Source organism: Prionailurus bengalensis, chromosome C1 (genome assembly GCF_016509475.1).
Source record: "Prionailurus bengalensis isolate Pbe53 chromosome C1, Fcat_Pben_1.1_paternal_pri, whole genome shotgun sequence".
In the NCBI taxonomy this organism is placed as follows: domain Eukaryota; kingdom Metazoa; phylum Chordata; class Mammalia; order Carnivora; family Felidae; genus Prionailurus; species Prionailurus bengalensis.
The window spans coordinates 108,013,729-108,032,344 of NC_057345.1; the positions used below are offsets into that span (position 1 = coordinate 108,013,729).

An 18,616-nucleotide genomic window follows, 5' to 3' on the forward strand; every position below is an offset into this window, starting at 1 on the left:
TTATGTGAGGGTTTTGTCAATATACCCGCAGGGTATATAGATTCTTATATTTGATATGTTAATTATACTTGGATAAAAAAAAATAATAATAACAAGATGAAATCCTATCAGCCGGAATAATCACTATCAACATCTTGGTGTGTTGACTGCTTGACATTTTTTTCTTTACTCTTTCGTTGCTTTAAGCTTTTGATTTTGAGAAATTTAAGACATATATGGAAATACTGAATATCTGCATCACTCCAAATGAGTAACTAATGATATCATGTGATACCTGGTCAGAATTTTTCACCTGTAATTAATTTTTAAAATTACAAAATGCATTTATATTGTTTCATTTGAAAGAGAAATATAACTATAAAGAAAAGCCTAAGATACCTTTGACTCCTCTTCTAACTCATTCCCAGAATCAAATAATCATGAGTGTCACATACAGTATTTCATTTAAAAATGTTCTTATTGAAGTATAAGTAGCATCCAGTGTTAGATTAGTTTCAGGTGTGCAATATAACGATTCAACACTTTGATACATTACTCAGTGCTCCTCACAATAAGTGTGTTCTCAATCCCCTTTATCTATTTTGCCCATCCCCCCACCCACCTTCCCCCTGGCGACCACTAGTTTGTTCTCTGTATTTAAGAGTCTATTTGTTTTTCTTCCTCTCCTTTTCTCTGTGTTTGTTCTTTTGTCTTGATTCTTAAATTCCGCGTATGAGTGAAATCCTGTGGTATCTGTCTTTCTCTGACTTCCTTCACTTAGCATTATACCCTGTAGCACCACCCATGTTGTTGCAAATGGCAAGATTCCATTCTTTATGATGGTTGAATAATATTCCATAATGTATATAAATTATATATAAGTATATATTATCTGTACAATTTTATATATAAATCATTTATATATAATAAAATTTAATTATAGTTATATATTTATATAATATATAGTGTATAATTATAATTATATTGATATGATTATAATAATTATATTGATATAGTTATATATATATATAAATATATGGAATAACATATAATTTATATAAAATAAACACCCCCCACCCCCCCCCACACACGCACGTGTGTGTGTGTGTGTGTGTGTGTGTCTGTATACACATCTTCTTTACCCATTCATCTATCGATGGACACTTGAGTTGCTTCCATATCTTGGTTATCGTAAAGAATGTTGCAATAAACATCGGAGGGCATATATCTCTTTTTTAAGATTTTATTTTTAAGTAATCTCTACATCCAACGTGGAGCTCCAACTCATAACCCTGAGTTCAAGAGTCGCATGCTCCACTGACTGAGCCAGCCAGGTGCCTCAGGAGTGCATATGTCTTTTTTGAACTAGTATTTTCATTTTCTTTGGGTAGTGGATGGATCCATTAAATCCACTAGTGGATTTACTGGATCATATGGTAATTCTATTTTTACCTTTTTAAGGGACCTCCATATTGTTTTCCACAGTGGCAGCACCAATTTGCATTCCTACCAGCAGTGCACGTGGGTTCCTTTTCCTCCACGTCCTGGCCAACACTTGTTATTTCTTGTGTTTTTGATTTTAGCCATTCTGACAAGTATAGGGTGTAGTTTTGATTTGTATTTCCCTGATGCATAGTGATGTTGAAAATCTTTTCATCTGTTTGTTCCTCTTTGGAAAAATGTCTATTCAGGTCCTCTGCCCATTTTTAATGGGATTATTTTTGCAGGTGAAGGCTTTAAAGATTTTGGATATTGACATTCTATCAGATACATCACTTGCAAATCTCTTCTCCCATTTCAGTAGCTTGTCTTTTCTGTTTTCTTGATGGCTTCCTTTTCTATGTTAAAATATTTTGTTTTATTACTATATGCTATTTTTATATATTTCATATATACATGTGCCTATAAAAATAAATAGTATTGATTTTTGTGTCTATTTTTGTTTTCATGGACCACTATCTATCTAATCCATGTAGACACACACACACACACACACACACACTCACACACACACACACACACACACACACACACACAGATTTTATTTTTAAAAAGCTTTAGATGAATTTCTAAACTTACTATCATTAGTTAATTAATTTTTCCTAAATTCTTCGTTTATTGTAAAAGATGTTACTTACAAGTAATGGCTAATTCAAGTCATTGGCTGTTAGGTATAGAGGATTTTTTGATGAAAACAAAACAGGGCAAACAAACAAAACAGGCTGTTCATGGACATAATCAACTGAATTAGGGATTTCAGCACATTTTTCTCAAACTCTATCTCCCTCACTCCCTCTTTTTCTGTATCTATTCACATATATAATATAATATATATAATCAACCTATTAAAAAAATCACATAATCCTGTTGAAATACAAAAAATAACATAATGGTTACCAGTATATACTACATAGAGTCAGATTTACATGCCTCTCTATGTACTAAAACATTATAGTTATTAATGTTTATTAAGTACCTACTAGGAGGCAGGCGCTTCTCATTTAAAAAAAATTTTTTTAACGTTTATTTATTACTGAGAGACAGAGCGTGAGCATGGGAGGGGCAGAGAGAGGAGGAGACACAGAATCTGAAGCAGGCTTCAGGCTCTGAGCTGTCAACAGGGTGTCTGACGTGGGGCTGGAACTCACAAACCAGGAGATCATGAGCTGAGCTGAAGTTGGACGCCCAACCTACTGAGCCACCCAGGCGCCCCAGGTACTTTTCACTTAAATTAATCATCATAGTAACTCTCAGGATAAATACATTATTTTCTCCATTTTCCAGAGAAGTGCAGAGGCATCGCCTGGTTAAATGACTCACATAGGATCAGTCATACAGGAAGCCATAGATTGAGGCCTGTGTGTCTCCAAAGCCCCTGGGTTTCTGTTACATAACATGCAGCTGGCTCTGGTATCACGTCAGCTTCTATTCAGTCACATGCTCAGGATTTGGTTTCTCTGCCTGCCTGACCATGTATACAATCTATTTCCCTTCCTTAGTTTTCTTCTTTAGTATGCTTTATATAAATTGTACAAGTTTATACAAATTAAAAGAGGCAGCATGTGTCAACGGCAGACATGCTTACTCATGTATTACACACGTGTTCCAGCACGGATCACATTTATTCTGGTGGTTTAACATCCATTTGCCAGTTTGCAATGGCATATACAATACATATACGAGGAAATGCCAGCAGCTTTGTTGTCTTGGAAGAGTCTTTCCCCTCTGCCTTCATCATTTCCTGTGGATCATCTGCTCTGCCTCTTCCATCGTATTCCTCTTTTCCCCATGGCCCACCTTCCTGCACACTTGCCAACCAACATATGCTGCTTACTGGAAAGCTATTTCTCCCCAAGTGGGCTCACTGCCCATTGCATCTTTCTTTCTTTTTTTTTTTTTTTTCCTTTGTCTTCTTGGATCCTTGAGTCTGACAACTGGTAAATGTTTCCCCACAAGGTGTTATATGGCTGGTATTAGTTAAACTTCTTCATTGTGAGGCATCTGGACATCACTGGTTCCTCTAAAGAATCTCATAAAATACTAATAATCTCATCATAAACACTAGGAACAAATTCACTGAGGAAAGCATGATACTGTCATGCTTTCATTACATTTATATTACATTCATTACATATGCATGTAATATAAAGCTACAGTCAATGGAAGGACTCACTGAGAGACTGGTAACAGTGATTCCCTAGGGTGGGAAATTGAGTGGCTGAAGGAAAGGGGTAAGGGGCCATTTTCATCATGTATTATCTCTGCACCATTTGAATTTTGCCAAGTGTGCATTTCTTATCTACTCAAAGATTAAAAATATCCAAGAGCATTTGCTCATGCAAAATAACAAGTTGTTGAACTAAGAGTCCTTTTCTCTCTCGATCTTTCATGAAATTTGTCTACCGTGTACTTGCTCAGTGATCTTGGAGCTTTTGTGAGTGCTTGCACATTGGTTCGAAACCAAAAATTTAAAGACCCCAAACAGCAAACCTGCTAGTGACAGAGAAGAGAAAATGATTGTACCACTTTTTCAAACCAGGTTGTCCTAATGTAGTTTCCAGTTTAGCTGCCTAAACGTGATTGTTGGAAGGGTGGTAGTAGTTTTCTTTTTGCTTTCTGGGAATGTTCAGCAATGTTTCTCCTTATCCAGCTCTGAATTTCTTTCTGAGAAAATCATAGGGAGTTCATATACGTTTCACATTAAAAGACTGACAGGGCAAGAGTTGAAGTGGGGAAGGAGAAAATAACTTTTCACCTATAAGTCTGTTGTAAGGAAAGATGAGTTAATGCACATAGGGTTCTTCACACAATGCTTGGCACATAACAAAACCTTCAGTTAGCTGTGCCTAAAATCTCAAACGGTAGTACAGTTGATTTCCTCTGCATGGTGTAAGAGATCCACATTTACATATGTATTTATATATACACACATGTAGCTACATATACATTAAGTATAAATGTAGTTATATTGTACACATGGTTTGCTACTTGCCCTTTTCATATAATACACACTCTTTTGGAAGATCACTTTTCATTTTTGCCTATTATTTTGTCATGTGGATCCATAAATGATCTAATCAGAAACCATCCCCATGAAAGCATTAAGAAAATATGTTTTGATCAACTCTTTCAGTGTTTGCTTGTTTTTCATAATATCTTGATATTTCTTAGGGCAGGCGTTACTCATGACGTCATAGAAGCCCCAAACCCAATAATGGTGAGCCAACTGCCTGAATACACGAATGCTTTTGAATTTTGATCATTTTTGTCAGTTTCCTTATAGTGATGGTTACTTAGTAATACCCTTAACAATGAAAAGGAACACCTATCTACGTGTTCTTGATGGAAGTAAACAATGGCTTCAAAGGTGCAAGGAAAATAGGCTGAGTGCTGGGGTTCTGCAGGAGGAAATCAAGAAGGTCAAGGGAGATTTGATGGCTTGGCTGGTAATTATTGACTTTAACAATGGAAAGCCCAGTGGAAGGTTCTAGGTCTTCTAAGTATTAGGAATAATTCTTGTCAATGTTAGCTGTAACTAATAACAGATGTACGAAGGCAGAGGATGCTGAGAAAATATTTTCCCGCATCACAAAGCTAGCTAGCGACGCCCCTAGGTTTAAACTCCTGTCTTTGGATGTCTCCTCTAGGACATTTCCAGTGTACTCTGCTGCTTCACTGAATATTGGAAGAGGTGCAAGGCAGGTGATGTCTGGTTACCGTGAGATGTGTAGATATTGATAACATTAATTAATCTATTAATGGATAGAATATTAATAAAAATAAATAAGGGGCTGTAAGCATAGTGATTACAGTACTAAAGGGTTTATGTAAGCTGTATTTAGAACTTACTGGGAGATTTTAATGCCAACCACCCTGCCTTTATTTAAACAAAACCACAGATGAGTTCACTTGGAAGGTGAGGAGGAATCAGTGGATTGAGTACTCCCAGGGATGTTAAGAAAAGGTAAGGCAGGGAGTTTTGAAGCCTCTGCTAACACCCTAACTCATGTTTCAGAAGTGATCACAGGTCTGTTGAGTGACATTCAATAAAAACAAACATTTCACTTTCTCTTAGTGAGCTATGAGTTGAAAATTCCCACAGGATTTCAAATAAGAGAATGACAATCCTGGGACGAGCATGGTAGAAAGTAACCTTGGCATTCTAGCAGACATTAAGTGGAAAATGGACCAGCCCCATGTCACCATTGACATGAGGCCACACAGTCTTGTTCTCTACAGAATAGCACAGCCTGTGTTGTGCTGGATCCTGGCTTCAGCTCCTGCACAGGGAGCCCTGTCGCTCCCTGTGGAGACCATGCATTCTCTTCATCCATATTAAAAGGAACCAGTTAATGTGAGCAGCCAGCCTTAGAGTAAGTGGAAGTGAGTTATAAGTGCCTGCGAGAGAGACAGAGCATAAGCCATGTTGCTAGCCTCTCAGAACCCAAGCTTCTGTCATTCTAGAATACAAAGCTAAATGACAGGCAGTTGAAAAGTAAATGGACACACAGGCTTCTGATACAGGCATGGGGCAGGGAGGTAGGTGAAGGTAAGCCCAATCAAGGAATGACCTCTTGGGCCCCCAGTTTGAGAACTGCCCCAATTCTTCATCTGTCACATGAAACTGGAACTGCTGGTCAAGAGAGAGCCTCAGGCAAATCACTGAGTTCTTGCCCCAATGGGGACAATCCCAGAGCAGGAAGTTTCCAGTAATCGAAGTGACAAGACATTTTGGGAATTTCAGGTGGATTGCATTTGGTTTCCAAACAACTGGTCCAGCCCAGCCTTAGGCTTCTTCACTTCCTGAAGGTGGGCACCACCGAGCCATATAAAGGGGACACCTGCCACATTGTTGCCACCCTTTTCGTGCTCAGCTCCCCAACAGCTCTGGAGAATCAAGTGAATCTCATGGGGGGTGGGGTGGGTGGTTCTATATGCTTGGGGGATATGAGATGATGTTTGGAATTAATTTGTAAGCAGCAATAGCTGGTTTTCCTCAACGACGTGCATACTCTTCCCTGGGGAATTGAAAGTTGTCAGACCAAGGATGTTTGTGAGCTAATTTTTGTTGATGAAGTATGTGTCTTTCTATTACAAGGTTGAAATTCTTAAGCAAAACCTAATTAAGGGAATAATATTGAGCTGAAACAAGTGAGGGCAAGAGTTTCTCTTTGGTCATGACATATTAATATAAGAGAGAGCATCCTAATGTATTGCCAGCCTCTCCATGAGCCCTTTGAGGGCAGGCCTACACTTTGGCAATTCTCCCTGAATAGACTTTGTCTTAGCACCCAAAGCAGCTTACTTCAATCTTAATCAGGGCCTCATGGGAACTGATGTGGTAGAGACTTGCTTTGGTATTGGCCAGGAATTCAGCATCTTTTTTTTTTGAGATTGTATTTGCATACATCCACTATCTGTTGCTATCTCAAGACAGAGAAGACAATTTTGTCATTGAAAGAGGTCAAGAGAAGTTGAGATAAAGTGGCCCCAAATGCACAAGATACTGATGAGGCATGATCCTAACAAGAACAAAAAGGGGAGCCACACAGTCTAAAGGAGAGAGTCAGAGACCAAAGTTTGTCCTTGGAAATAATTGATGGGTTTTGGCTTGCTCTGTCTGCAAGAGGGATCCTCTTGTAAACAATGACACTTGCATTTTGACCTTTGCATTTTTTTAGGTTCTCTGATATCCAGAAAGATGTCCTATCAGCAGCAGCAGCAGCAATAGTGCAAGCAGCCCTGCCAACGACCTCTTGTGCTCCCACCTCCCAAGTGCCCAGTGCCATGCCCACCGCCGAAGTGCCCAGTGCCATGCCCACCTCCAGAGTTTCCACCTCAACTCTGCCAGCAGCAGTGTCCCCCTGTGCAGCCACCACCGTGCCAGGAGAAGTGACCACCCAGGAGCAGTAAGAGCAAAAGCCATCAAGACCATCGTGCAAACAAATCACAGGTCTCCCCCATGCTCCAGCAGCACATCTTCTCTCCGAAGCCTGCCCTGGTGGCAGACACCATTCTCTGAATCTCTACTCTGCTCTTCCTGGGCTGAGGTTTGACATAGAAGAGACTTAATCCTGAAGTTGTTCTCTTTCCTCTTAGGGTCAGGCTCCTCTCTGAATTGGGACCACTCTTCCTCAGAGCCCCAGGAAAAGCATCGGGAACAAGTCTACCTTTCTTAAAATACAGCCTTTCTTCGATCTGTGCCTAAGACCTGGGCAAGGATTATTTTCTTTTCCTTTCTTCTTCTTTTTTTTTTGGGGGGGGGGGAGTGGGGGGATTTGGATAAATAAAACTTTACTTCTCCTTCCCTAATAAAGCATTGTTGATGATGAAACATAAGTGTCTTTCTTCTTTAATCTTGGTTGTTAACTGTATCAGATTAGTGGGAAATTGTTTTCGTTTGGTTTTTCTGTCAGGAATTAACCACTGAATTCTAAAGGATACAGTCACAGTTAATCGTGTTTGATTTGAAACGTGTCTGTTTAGGTTGAGTAAAGAAATAAGTTTGTTTGTGTGTTTGTTTGTTTTAATTAGGCCAAATGCCAGCTCTGCTACTTACAAGTGATGTGTTCTTTCTTTGCTAGAAAATGACATCTTCAGCTCAGGGTTGTCTAAGAATCTACCCATTTGTTCGGTCATCCAAAATATGTACTATCACAGGAAAACATATTAAATACATGTACCCATAAAGTGTGTACTTTATGCCTGGCTCCCTGCTGTGCAAGGGGTATACAGTGGTGGGCAAAATACCAACATTTTGTCTTTGTGGAGCTTAAATGATGTGGGAAGGAGAAGTTAATGAACAAATGAATATAAATCAGTGTATCATATCAGGTAGTAATAAATGTGCTTGAGAATAGTTATTAAGTGGATTTGGAGGATAAAGAACAATGGGCAAGGGAGGTGGGGTCTGCTAGTCTCAGAGCCCTGAGTGAAATAAGTGAGCCATGGGAATAGGAGGAGTAGGTCCATCCAAGCAGAGGGAAGAGTAAGGAAGATGTGTGGTCATAGGACATCAACGCAGCCAGTGGCTGCATTAGAACGAGTGGGAGGGAGCATGGAGGAAATGAAGATAGTGAGAGAGTCACAGGCCAGATCACGCAGGGGCTTGTTGAACTCAGTAAACGTTTGGGACTTTGTTCAAGTATTATGGGAATGGTATGCACTAAATTTTATGCCTACGAAATTCTCCTCTATCATATACCATTGCTTGTGCTACATAAGCTTGCTTATGTAGCATATCCTAAGAGAATAAATTATGCTTGCAACATTTTGCCTTGAAAAGGTATTGGGTTATTTATTTGTTGGTTTGTTTATAAAGTTTATTCATAAAGTTTATTATTTATTTTCAGAGACAGAGAGAGAGAGAGAGAGAAAGAGAGACAGAGAGAGAGAGAGAGAGAGGGAGGGAGGGAGAGAACCCCAAGCAGGCTCCATGCTCACCACGGAGCCTGAGCGGGGCTTGATCTCATGACCATGAGATCATGGCCTGAGCTGATATCAAGAGTTGGACGCCTCACCGACTGAGCCACCGAGGCATCCCAATATTTGGTTATCAAAAGGTTTGGATAAAAAGATTTAAATATCAAAGAGTTAAGTTTTAAAGTTCATTGGCAAACATGGAAGTTTCTTTCTAACTGCTAACAGGTAAGACGTTTGTCAATTGTCCCACCTTGAAAGGAAATTTAACCAGTTCATCTTCAATATTAAATCTATGGTTTCTCATGGCTCACAGAGCTGTTCCTGCTGAGGACCATATGCCCACGGGATGCTGGAGTGTAGAGGTACATGAGTCTACGTGAAATGCTCCAAGTTGTGGGGTTTTGAAGGTAGATGAGACCACCACCGGACGCTGATAGTTACTTTGTATTGTTGAGGCTCACATCTAACTTTCTTTTAATCACCACATCAAATGGGATAATGTGTGTCATGTGTCCAGCATAGTTCCTGCACACGGGACTTTCAACCAGGAGCAGTTCCCATTTTATAATCAGTGTCAGTGTTAGAGCAAGCACCTAGTTAGGCTTTACCAGGATGCATGGTGTCCAGCAAAGGGGGAGTCAGAGCCTGTTATCAGGAACCTCAGCAACCTGTCCTGGCAGCACCCCACATACAAGGACACCAGAAACCGGATCAAATCAGACAGGCCTGCGACAAAGGAGGCCAGAGACCCTGACATAAGGGAGGAAAGGCTTGAAAACTTGCCCCCCTCCCCCAAATCTCCCCCCCAGGTAGTGAACAGCCCATCCCCTAGTTAACTACTGTCAAACTCTGGGGTGCACAGGTCTCCCTTGACCTGCCCACTCTCCCGTCTCTGGAGTGCACCTTCTCTCCCAGAAGCTCTTCACTTGCACCGCTCAGCTCAACCACTGTCTGTGAATTCTTTTCAGGGATGAGACTAAGACCCTCCGGTGACATACCCAGGGACAGGCCTCAGGGCCTGGAAGTCTCCCCAGTCTACCCGGCAGCATCAGCCTATGACCTGAGTGAGGACAATAGGGAGTCAGAGTTAACATAGGGAACAGGGTTTCTCACATTTCTACCCCTAACCCCTCACTGCCATGCCCCCCAGGACCTGCTCTCAACATCCATACCGTGGGTTGCCCACGCTCTGCCACCTCGACACTGCTGTTCTGAGCTCGACTGCCGTGGGGTCCCCCACAGATTCTTTTTCAAGTCAGAGAAGCAGTGGGGGAAGATGGAAGGGTTCCTGTAAGTACAGAGATCCTCTCGCCTCATTTTTTCCAACAGACTCTTCTGAATCTCACAATCAGGTGCAAAAAAAACCTTGATTTTATTTTTTTAATTTGAAGTATAGTTGACACACAATGTTACATAGGTTTTCAGGTATACAACATAGTGATGAGAGAAGGGATTTCCTTCCAAGTCCACAGGACTGTGTATAAACTCTGTTCAAACCGCAATCCTGACTTAAGACCACTAGGCTGGCTTTGTGCACGTGCTTGGTGCATGCATAGCCTCAGGGTAAAACCATCTTGTCCTTGAGATATGAATCAATGCCCCTGTTTCCTGGGGAACTCGGGATTTCTGCCCATGTGCTAATCTATATCTTTTCCCCTTTTACAAGATGTATGAAAGTATATAACCCTGCAAAAGTGTTCGTTCCTCAAATCACTTTCTTCCCTACGAAGGTCGTGTTTCCTGGGCAGCTGTACAAACTCGGGCTCAAATAAAACTCTTTCTTACTTGAGGAGATTCTAAAAGGTTTGTTCAATTTGCATTGATACCGGAGACTCAACAACTCCTCTACCTGTTATGCTCAGCTCACAAGTGTGGTTGTGGTCTGTCACCACGCATGTGGCCCCACTGCAGCGGCTAGCCACCAGTGTGGTTGTGGTCTGTCACCACGCGTCCAGCCCCACTGCAGTGCCATCCACTAGACTCCCTTGGCTGTGCTTTTCCTCCCTGTGACTTACTCATTCCGGAACTGGGGAACTGGAAGAACGGGACCACCCTTCTCCCCTCACCCACTTTTCCCTTCCCCCTAGTGCCCTCCCCTCTGGCAACCACCAAGTTGTCTGTCTTTTGGGGTCTGGTTTTTGCTTTGTTTGCTCACTTGATTTGTTTTTGAGAGTCCACACAAGGTTGAAATCTGTGTTTCTTTGGGTTTTCCCCTGAAATCAGTACCTTGAGTTGTCTGACTTTCCAGTGTTTTTGTTCTTTTGTTAATTTTTTAATGCTTATTTATGTATTTTGAGACAGAGAGAAAGCCAGTGGGGAAGGGAGAGAGAGAATCCCAAGCAGGCTCTGCCCTGTCAGCACAGAGCCAGATGCAGGGCTCAGTCTCTCAGACCATGAGATCATGACCTGAGTGGAAACCAAGAGTCAGAGGCTTAACCTACTGAGCCGTCACCCAGGCACCCCAATGTGTGTCGATAAGTATAAATGAAAACCTCTCCTGGAAAACATGTGGGAAAATTATACAATTAAAGAGAAAGGATGTAACAATTAACATTCCTACTTATTTCCAACTGATGCATTTGCTTTCTAGCATTGACCATGGTTACTCAGATTGTTTTAACAACACTCCTTCACCTAGGTGCAGAGTTGATCAAAGCCCTCCTGAGAGCTACTGGAGGGTGTGAGAACAGCTTTGTGGGTACATTGTAGTCTTTGGGAGATCCCACTCCCCCATCTCTTCTGTTTATTCCCTCCTATTCCTTTTCTTTATTTTCTGCTTTATCGCACTGCCTGGAACTTCCAGTATGATGTTAATACAAGTGGCCAAAGAGGAAAACTTTGCCTTGTTCCTGATCCCAGGGGGGAAGCAGTCCGATTTTCACCTTTAAAACATGATGTTAGCTGTAAGTATTTCAAAGATGACTTTTATCAAGTTGAGAAAGTTACCTTTGATTCCTAGTTTGTTGAGAATGCTTTTTAATTTACAAATGGATGTTGACTTTCACCAGATGTCTCTTTCTCCTTATATCGTGGTGATTTTGTGTTTTTGTTCTTTACTCCTATGATGAGCTCCATGGATTGGTTTGTAAATGTCAAGCCAGCCTTTGGCCACCGGGATGGATCCCACTGAGGCATGCTGTATTACACTTTTACACATTGGTGGTTTTCACTTGCTAATATTTGTTGAGAAATTTTGCATCTTTGTTCAGGAGAGATATTGGCCAGTTTTTCCCTGTAATGTCTTTGTTTTTGTTACGAGGACAGTACTGGCTTTGTAAGAATGAGTTGGAGGGTATGCTCTCCTTTTCTTTTCTTCCAAAGATGTTGTGTAGAATTGATTTATTTTTCTAAATGTGTGGTAAAATCTGCCAATGAACCTGTCTGTGCCTGGACTGCCATTGTTGCAAGGGTTTTAGCTGTTTTAGCTACATATTCCATTTCTTTGGTTGACATAGTGTAACTCAGGTTATCTATGTCTTCTTGGACAAGGTTAGATGATTTATTTCATTCGGTGAACTGGTCCATTCATTTACGTTATTGCACTTATGGGCATGGATTTATTTGTATTACTACCTAATTATCTTTCAAAAGGCTGTGGGGTCTGCACTGAGGGGAAGTGCTACAGATTAAATGTATGTGTCTCCTCCCCCCCCCCACACCCCCCAAATTCAGATATTGGAATCCAAACCCTCAATGTGATGGTATTAGGAAGGGGGCCTTAGGTGAATGATTAGGTCATGAATGAGATCAGTACCCTTGTACAACAGACCCTGGAGAGTCCCCTCACCCCTTCCATCATGGGAGGACACAGAGAGAAGACAGCAGTCTAGTGGCACTAGGAAGTGGGCTCTCACCAGACACCAACTCTGCCGGCACCTGGATCTTGGACGTCCCCACCTCCAGAACTGTGAGAACTAAACATTTGCTGTTCAAGCCACTCCGTCTATGGTATTTTTGTCACAGCAACCTTCGATGACTAAGGCAGGAAGTATGTTTGAGTATGTCTGAGAATGAGCATGGAGATATGACCAGTTTGCTAGGCTCTAAGAGGCAAATTTTCTATTGGCTCTACACAAAACTGAATGACAAAGGGGGCCAACCAGTTCTGTAATACGGAAGGCTCTAAGGAAGGGGACAAGGATGAGGTGATACTATCCTCAGCCAGGAGGAAAAATCTTTTGGACCAGTTAGCGACTTGCCCACATTTTTCAGCGGCTACTGTGAACTGAAACTCTCAGATGGGGTACATCTACAAGTGAGTCGTAAAGAGCGTGTAGGACAAACCACTGTGGGAATTACAGGAGAAGTTCACTGTGGTTGGGAAATGACTGCCCGGTACAGGCCAGTCTTGTGATGCTCTGCCTTTGTTGAAGGGACAACAAGGTCCCATAAAGGGCACCCTGCCATTCCACCGCCGTCCTTTTTTTTTTTTTTTAAATTTCTTATGATATTTGACCTATGTCGCATATCAGGTGAGTCTGATTTCCTGAAGGTCGTGCCTGTTTTGGAGGATTACAGTGGGAAAACAAACAAACAAACAAACAAACAAACAACTGTTGTTACCCACTGATATATGCTTGATTTCTTTACTTCAACGTGGGGCAGAAGTTGCCAGCATGGAGGTGCTGTCAATGGCATTCTTATTTTAGCATTTTGGGGGACTACATTCAAATGTATGTGGAAAACACCTACGAGGCAATGTTGAATTGAGAGAAATTGAGGAAGGGGAATTCTCTGCTGGCTGTGTCTGTGCTAACAGGAGAATCTCCCGCTGCAGTTGCAAGGGTTCTGGATGTATGTGTAGGCCTCTTGAAGGCAGAATCCCAGCCTGGCAATTATCCCTCTGAACCACAGGCGGGTATACCATCATTTTGTTCCTTATGATGATGAGCCTGTTTAGGAATTGCTTGTGTGGGCTTAGCCAGGATTGCAGCAACTTGGTCTTTCCTTCTCAACGTGGCAGTGTGTCCATTCACTTTTTTTTTTTTTTTTTTTTTTTTTTTTTTTTGCTAAAGGACAGAGGCACTTCTCTCTCTGGAAAGAAGCATGTGAAATGATCGACCTCGGCAGAGAAGCCCACGGAGGTGCCAATACCAGGATAAGGGGAAGAGCGGGGAAGTAGAGAGAAGGACCGATTCGGTGGCAGGAGTTCAGAGCACGTGCTTGGTGGGGGAGAGATCGTGTTGAAGCGCATTAGCACCGTGGATTATTATGCAAGCAAAGGAATCCCACGTAAACGTTGTCACACGGTGCCTTCAGGTTCCTGGGCACCTAGGAAAGAAGTCCTACTAGCGGCAGCAATGCAAACAGCCCTGACAGCCACCGGCCGTGAGTCCACCTGACTGCCCTGAGCCTTGCTCACCAGTGAAGCGCCTAGGACCACTTCTATTAGCACAGCGCCCTAGGCCACACCCACCACCAAAGTGTCCTGCGCTGTGCCTGTTGGGGAACATCAGCAAAAAGCCGTGACTGCCGCTTGACCCGGGCTTTCGGAGGCTCCTCACCCCATCCCCTGTCCCGGGAACCCGGTCCTGCCTTCCTTTCCTGCCCGCAAAGGCTGCTCCGAGGACTCAGCCTTGAGATGCCATGCGGTGTTGAGAACACCTGCCCGGAAGCTGGTCAAGGCCTCCCTGCAGGTGAACTTTCAGGGGCGGGGACCATCCATCCCTCTTTTGCTGCGGCTGCACACAAGCCTCTTATGCAAGTCCCTTTTACTTGTTCTAAGGGCCACCTACCAACCGGAGTGGCCTGCCTGTCCCTTAGGTCGTTCCCTGCCCTCCCAGGAAGGGCCGCTTCCAGGTTACACCACAGAAGGTCCTGTAGGGTTACCCACCACCAACGTGCCCACCAACCAAGTGCTCCCCTCATCCATGCAGCAGTGTCCTGCCGTGTGGCCACCTCAACCCTGCCAGCTCGGCTGCCCACCTGGGTCGCGGCGCCTGGGTTCTTTGGGGAGCCTTCCTCGGACTCAGCGCTGTCTTCTCTTCTCCAAATGCCCCTGGGGGAACAACCGGCCTTTCCTTCAGCTTCACCTTGCTCTGCCTGGGAGGACACGGGGCATGAGAGAGGCTGGATGATTGCAGCTTTTCTCGTGCTTTTTGGAGTCGGCTTCTCTTCCCTGGAGGCGGCGAGCACGTAGCATCCCTAGTGCGCTGGCTTCTTAGAGCCCGGAAACCCAGAGCAGCGGGATCTAGCTCAGCTCTGTCCTGTGGCCACGGGTGTCTCGTCTCCCTGTGCTGTGCACACCCTGGGCCCTACTCCCATCCCTAGGCTGCCATGCTTCATTAATAAAGCACATTTCTGTGGGACACAGATCCTCGCTTCTGCTTCTTTGTAGTCTCTTTGTCGGTTATATCCAATCACAATACAGTTAGTCTCCTCCTCTCCCCTTCTCCCACTCTCAAGTGCTCTTTAAATTCAAAATTTCATCCTCAAGGTGAGCTGGATTGAGTGTGAATTGTCTTACGTGGGGTTGGCATGCCAAGACGCTTTCTGCTGTTGGAATCTATTCTGCTGTGTTACTTAGTCCCTCTGAGATTGAGCTTTGTCGTCCCTCAAATCGGGAAAAAAACAAAACCAAACAACCCAAACACCTTTCTTTCACGGAGTTTTAGAAATCTACCAAATTGTAAGAAAAATTACATAGTGGTCGAAATGATGCAATGTTTAATATTTAGAAATTGTTTATCATCTTATCACTTGGGAAACATTAATACATCTATTTATTTTGGTGTATGTGTATCCATGGACATCTATCTATCCAAAGGAAATAAACCCATTATTTCTAAGAGATAGGTGTTCTCCTATGTTCTTTGTAGCATTCATTATTCACGGGAGCCGAGGTACAGAAACAAGCTGACTATGGCAGGGGACTGGGTAAAGAAAATGTATATGCAATCCAATACTATTCAAGCTTTAAAGAGGAGGAAATCCTGCCCTCTGTGACAACATGGATGAGACTTATTTTTGCTTCAATGCTAAGCGAAGTAAGCTAATAGAGAAAGATAAATACTGCATGATATCACTAATATGTGGAATTTAAAAAAAAAAAGACTTTTTTATACCCATGGTAACAGAAAGTAGAAGAGTGGTTGCAAGGGCCTGGGGAGTGGGGGAATAGGTAAAAGCGTCTGGTAAAAGAGACGCTGGTAAAAGAGAGTCTGGTGAAAGCGTCCAACATTTCAGTTATAAGGTTAAGTAAAGCCTAAGGATCTAGTGTGTAACATGATGACTCTAGCTGAAACACTATATTGTATCATTGGAATTTGATAAGAGAGTAAGCAAAAATTAAATATGTGAGGGGAGAGATGTGTTAATTAACTTGATTGGGAGAATCCTTTCACAATGTACATGTGTATCAAACCCTCAAGGTCTTGCAGCTGGACTGGGAATTAAATTGAGAAGAGTCAAATAATTAGGGGAAAAAAAGAAGCCACAGTTTTCTTACAGGAGCACAGAGGTCCAGGAAGGAAATTGAGACCCAAGCAAATGACTGATGCAGGCAGTTTTTATACCTTTTAGACAAAGAGACAATAAATCTGTGAGGCATTGACAGGACAAAGAAAACTTAATGTTGGGAGCTTCAATTCATAAGGGATTCTAAACAGATTTTGGGCCGGGGTGGTAGATTAGTAAAAAAGTAACAAGGGTTGTTAAACAGCCTCCTCTGCCCTAAATTTCCCACCTCTGGTGATAAGGGTGTCTCCTTGTCTCCTGCTACAGGGAGGGTACCTTTCTCATGGGGGATGTATTCCTTCTCTCAGGGGGGAGGGTCTGAATGTCCTTCCTACATAGGCTCTCTCTAAAGTGACTTTTAGTTAAAATAATCAGTATGCCCAAGAGGCACATTTTGGGGTGGTCTTCCCTTGGCCCCTACAGTTTATAGACAGAATTTATTTTTATATCATTGTCCACTTGTATATCATGATGAATTCACTTATTAATTCTAATTGATTTCATTGTAGATTATTTTGGATGTTCTACATGCCCCATTAGGTGATGTGTGAATAACAATGCTTTTATCAGTTCCTTTACAGTCCTTATGTCTTTTCTTCTTGATGCTTGTTTGTTTGACTATTTATTTTGCCTATTTGCACTGGCCAGAATTTTTAGTCAATGTTGAAGAAGTTGTGATATTGGGTATTTCTGCCTCATTCTTAAGCTCAGAGGGAAAATGTTTGTCATGTCACAATTGCATAGGGTTTACTAAACAGACCTTCTTCATCAGGTTAAATGTTATTCCTTCTATCCCTAGTTTCCTAAGAGGTTTATAAAAATCATTCATGATGTTCAATTTTGTCAAATGTCTTTCTGAATCCACTGAGGTGATAAGATGATTTTTTTTGCTTTTATTCTGTTAATGTGGTGAATTATATTGATTGATGTTTAAACATTGAACCAAACTCACATTCTTGAAAGAACCCAATTTGGTTATATTATTCTTTTTATATATTCTCGGATATTACTTACTAATATTTGCTTAAATTTTTTTCCTCTATCTTTTCTAATTTTTATTTCTTATAATGTCCTCATCAGTTTTGAATTTATTGTGGAGTATTTTCAGTTTTTTTTTCTATTTCCTGTAAAGTAATTAAAGTGAGATTGATATTATTTCTTAAATGTCGGAAAGAACTTTCTTCTGAAGTTATCTGACCCTGGTAGTTTATTTTAATTTAATTAGAGTTTTAACTTCTTAGAAGCTATATAACTATAAGAATTTTATATTTCTTATTGATCACTTTTAGTAACTTGTTACGTTATAAGCATTTATTGATTTTCTCTACATTTTAAGTTTTTTAAGTTCATTTATTTTGAGAAAGACAGAGAGAGACAGAGAGAGAGAGAGAGAGAGAGAGAGAGAGACGGAGCAGGTGAAGGGCAGAGAGAGAAAAGAGAGAGAATCCCAAGCAGGCTCTGCACTGTCAGTGCAGATCCTGATGTGGGGCTCGAACTCATGAACTATGAGATCATCACCTGAGCTGAAACCAAGAGTTGGACATTTAACGGACTGAGCCACCCAGCTGTCCCTGATTTTCTACACATTTCAAATTTATGTAATATAATTCCTTATAACAGGCTTGGCAAACTTTGTATAAAGGAGCAGCTAGAAAATGTTTTATGTGTTGAGTCAGTCTGGTCTCTGTTGCAACTATTCAACAAAGCAGCCATAGACCAGATATAAATGACTGGGTGTGGCTGTCTTCCAATAGAATTTTACTTACAAAAATAATTTTTTAAGTTTTAGAAAACAGGTAGTAGGCTAGATTCGGCCAATAGACTGTACAATATCTGTCTGTTTTCCTTTTCATTTCCAACAGTAGCAATGTGTGCTTTCTTCTGTTTTTGCTGATTAGTTTTCATAGAAGTCTATCAATTAGGCAAGGCTTTTCAAAGAACTGATTTGTATCTTTGTTAATTTTCTCTGTTCTTTCTACTTTGGTGGGGTTTACCTTGCTGCTTGCTCCTTTACTAGCTTCAGAACATGCTGTACAAGCTTAGGTTATTGATTTTCCTGCCTTTTCTGTCTAAATTATGCATTTATGGCTATAATTAGCTGTATCTCATGAATTTTGATGTATTTTAACTTTGCTATTATTCAGCTATGGTTAAAAAAAATAAATTCCACTGTGATTCCTTCTTTGACTCAAGGGTTCTTCAGAAGTGTATTGCTGTACTTCCAAGCAACTGAGGATTTTTTAGTTATATATGTATTTTT

The 18,616-nt window shown here is 41.6% G+C and overlaps 1 pseudogene; it reads left to right on the forward strand.

Annotated features, from left to right (window-relative positions):
- The first annotated feature begins 6,929 nt into the window (after positions 1-6,929).
- Positions 6,930-7,501, forward strand: LOC122479459 (annotated as a pseudogene).
- Positions 7,502-18,616: the final 11,115 nt, after the last annotated feature.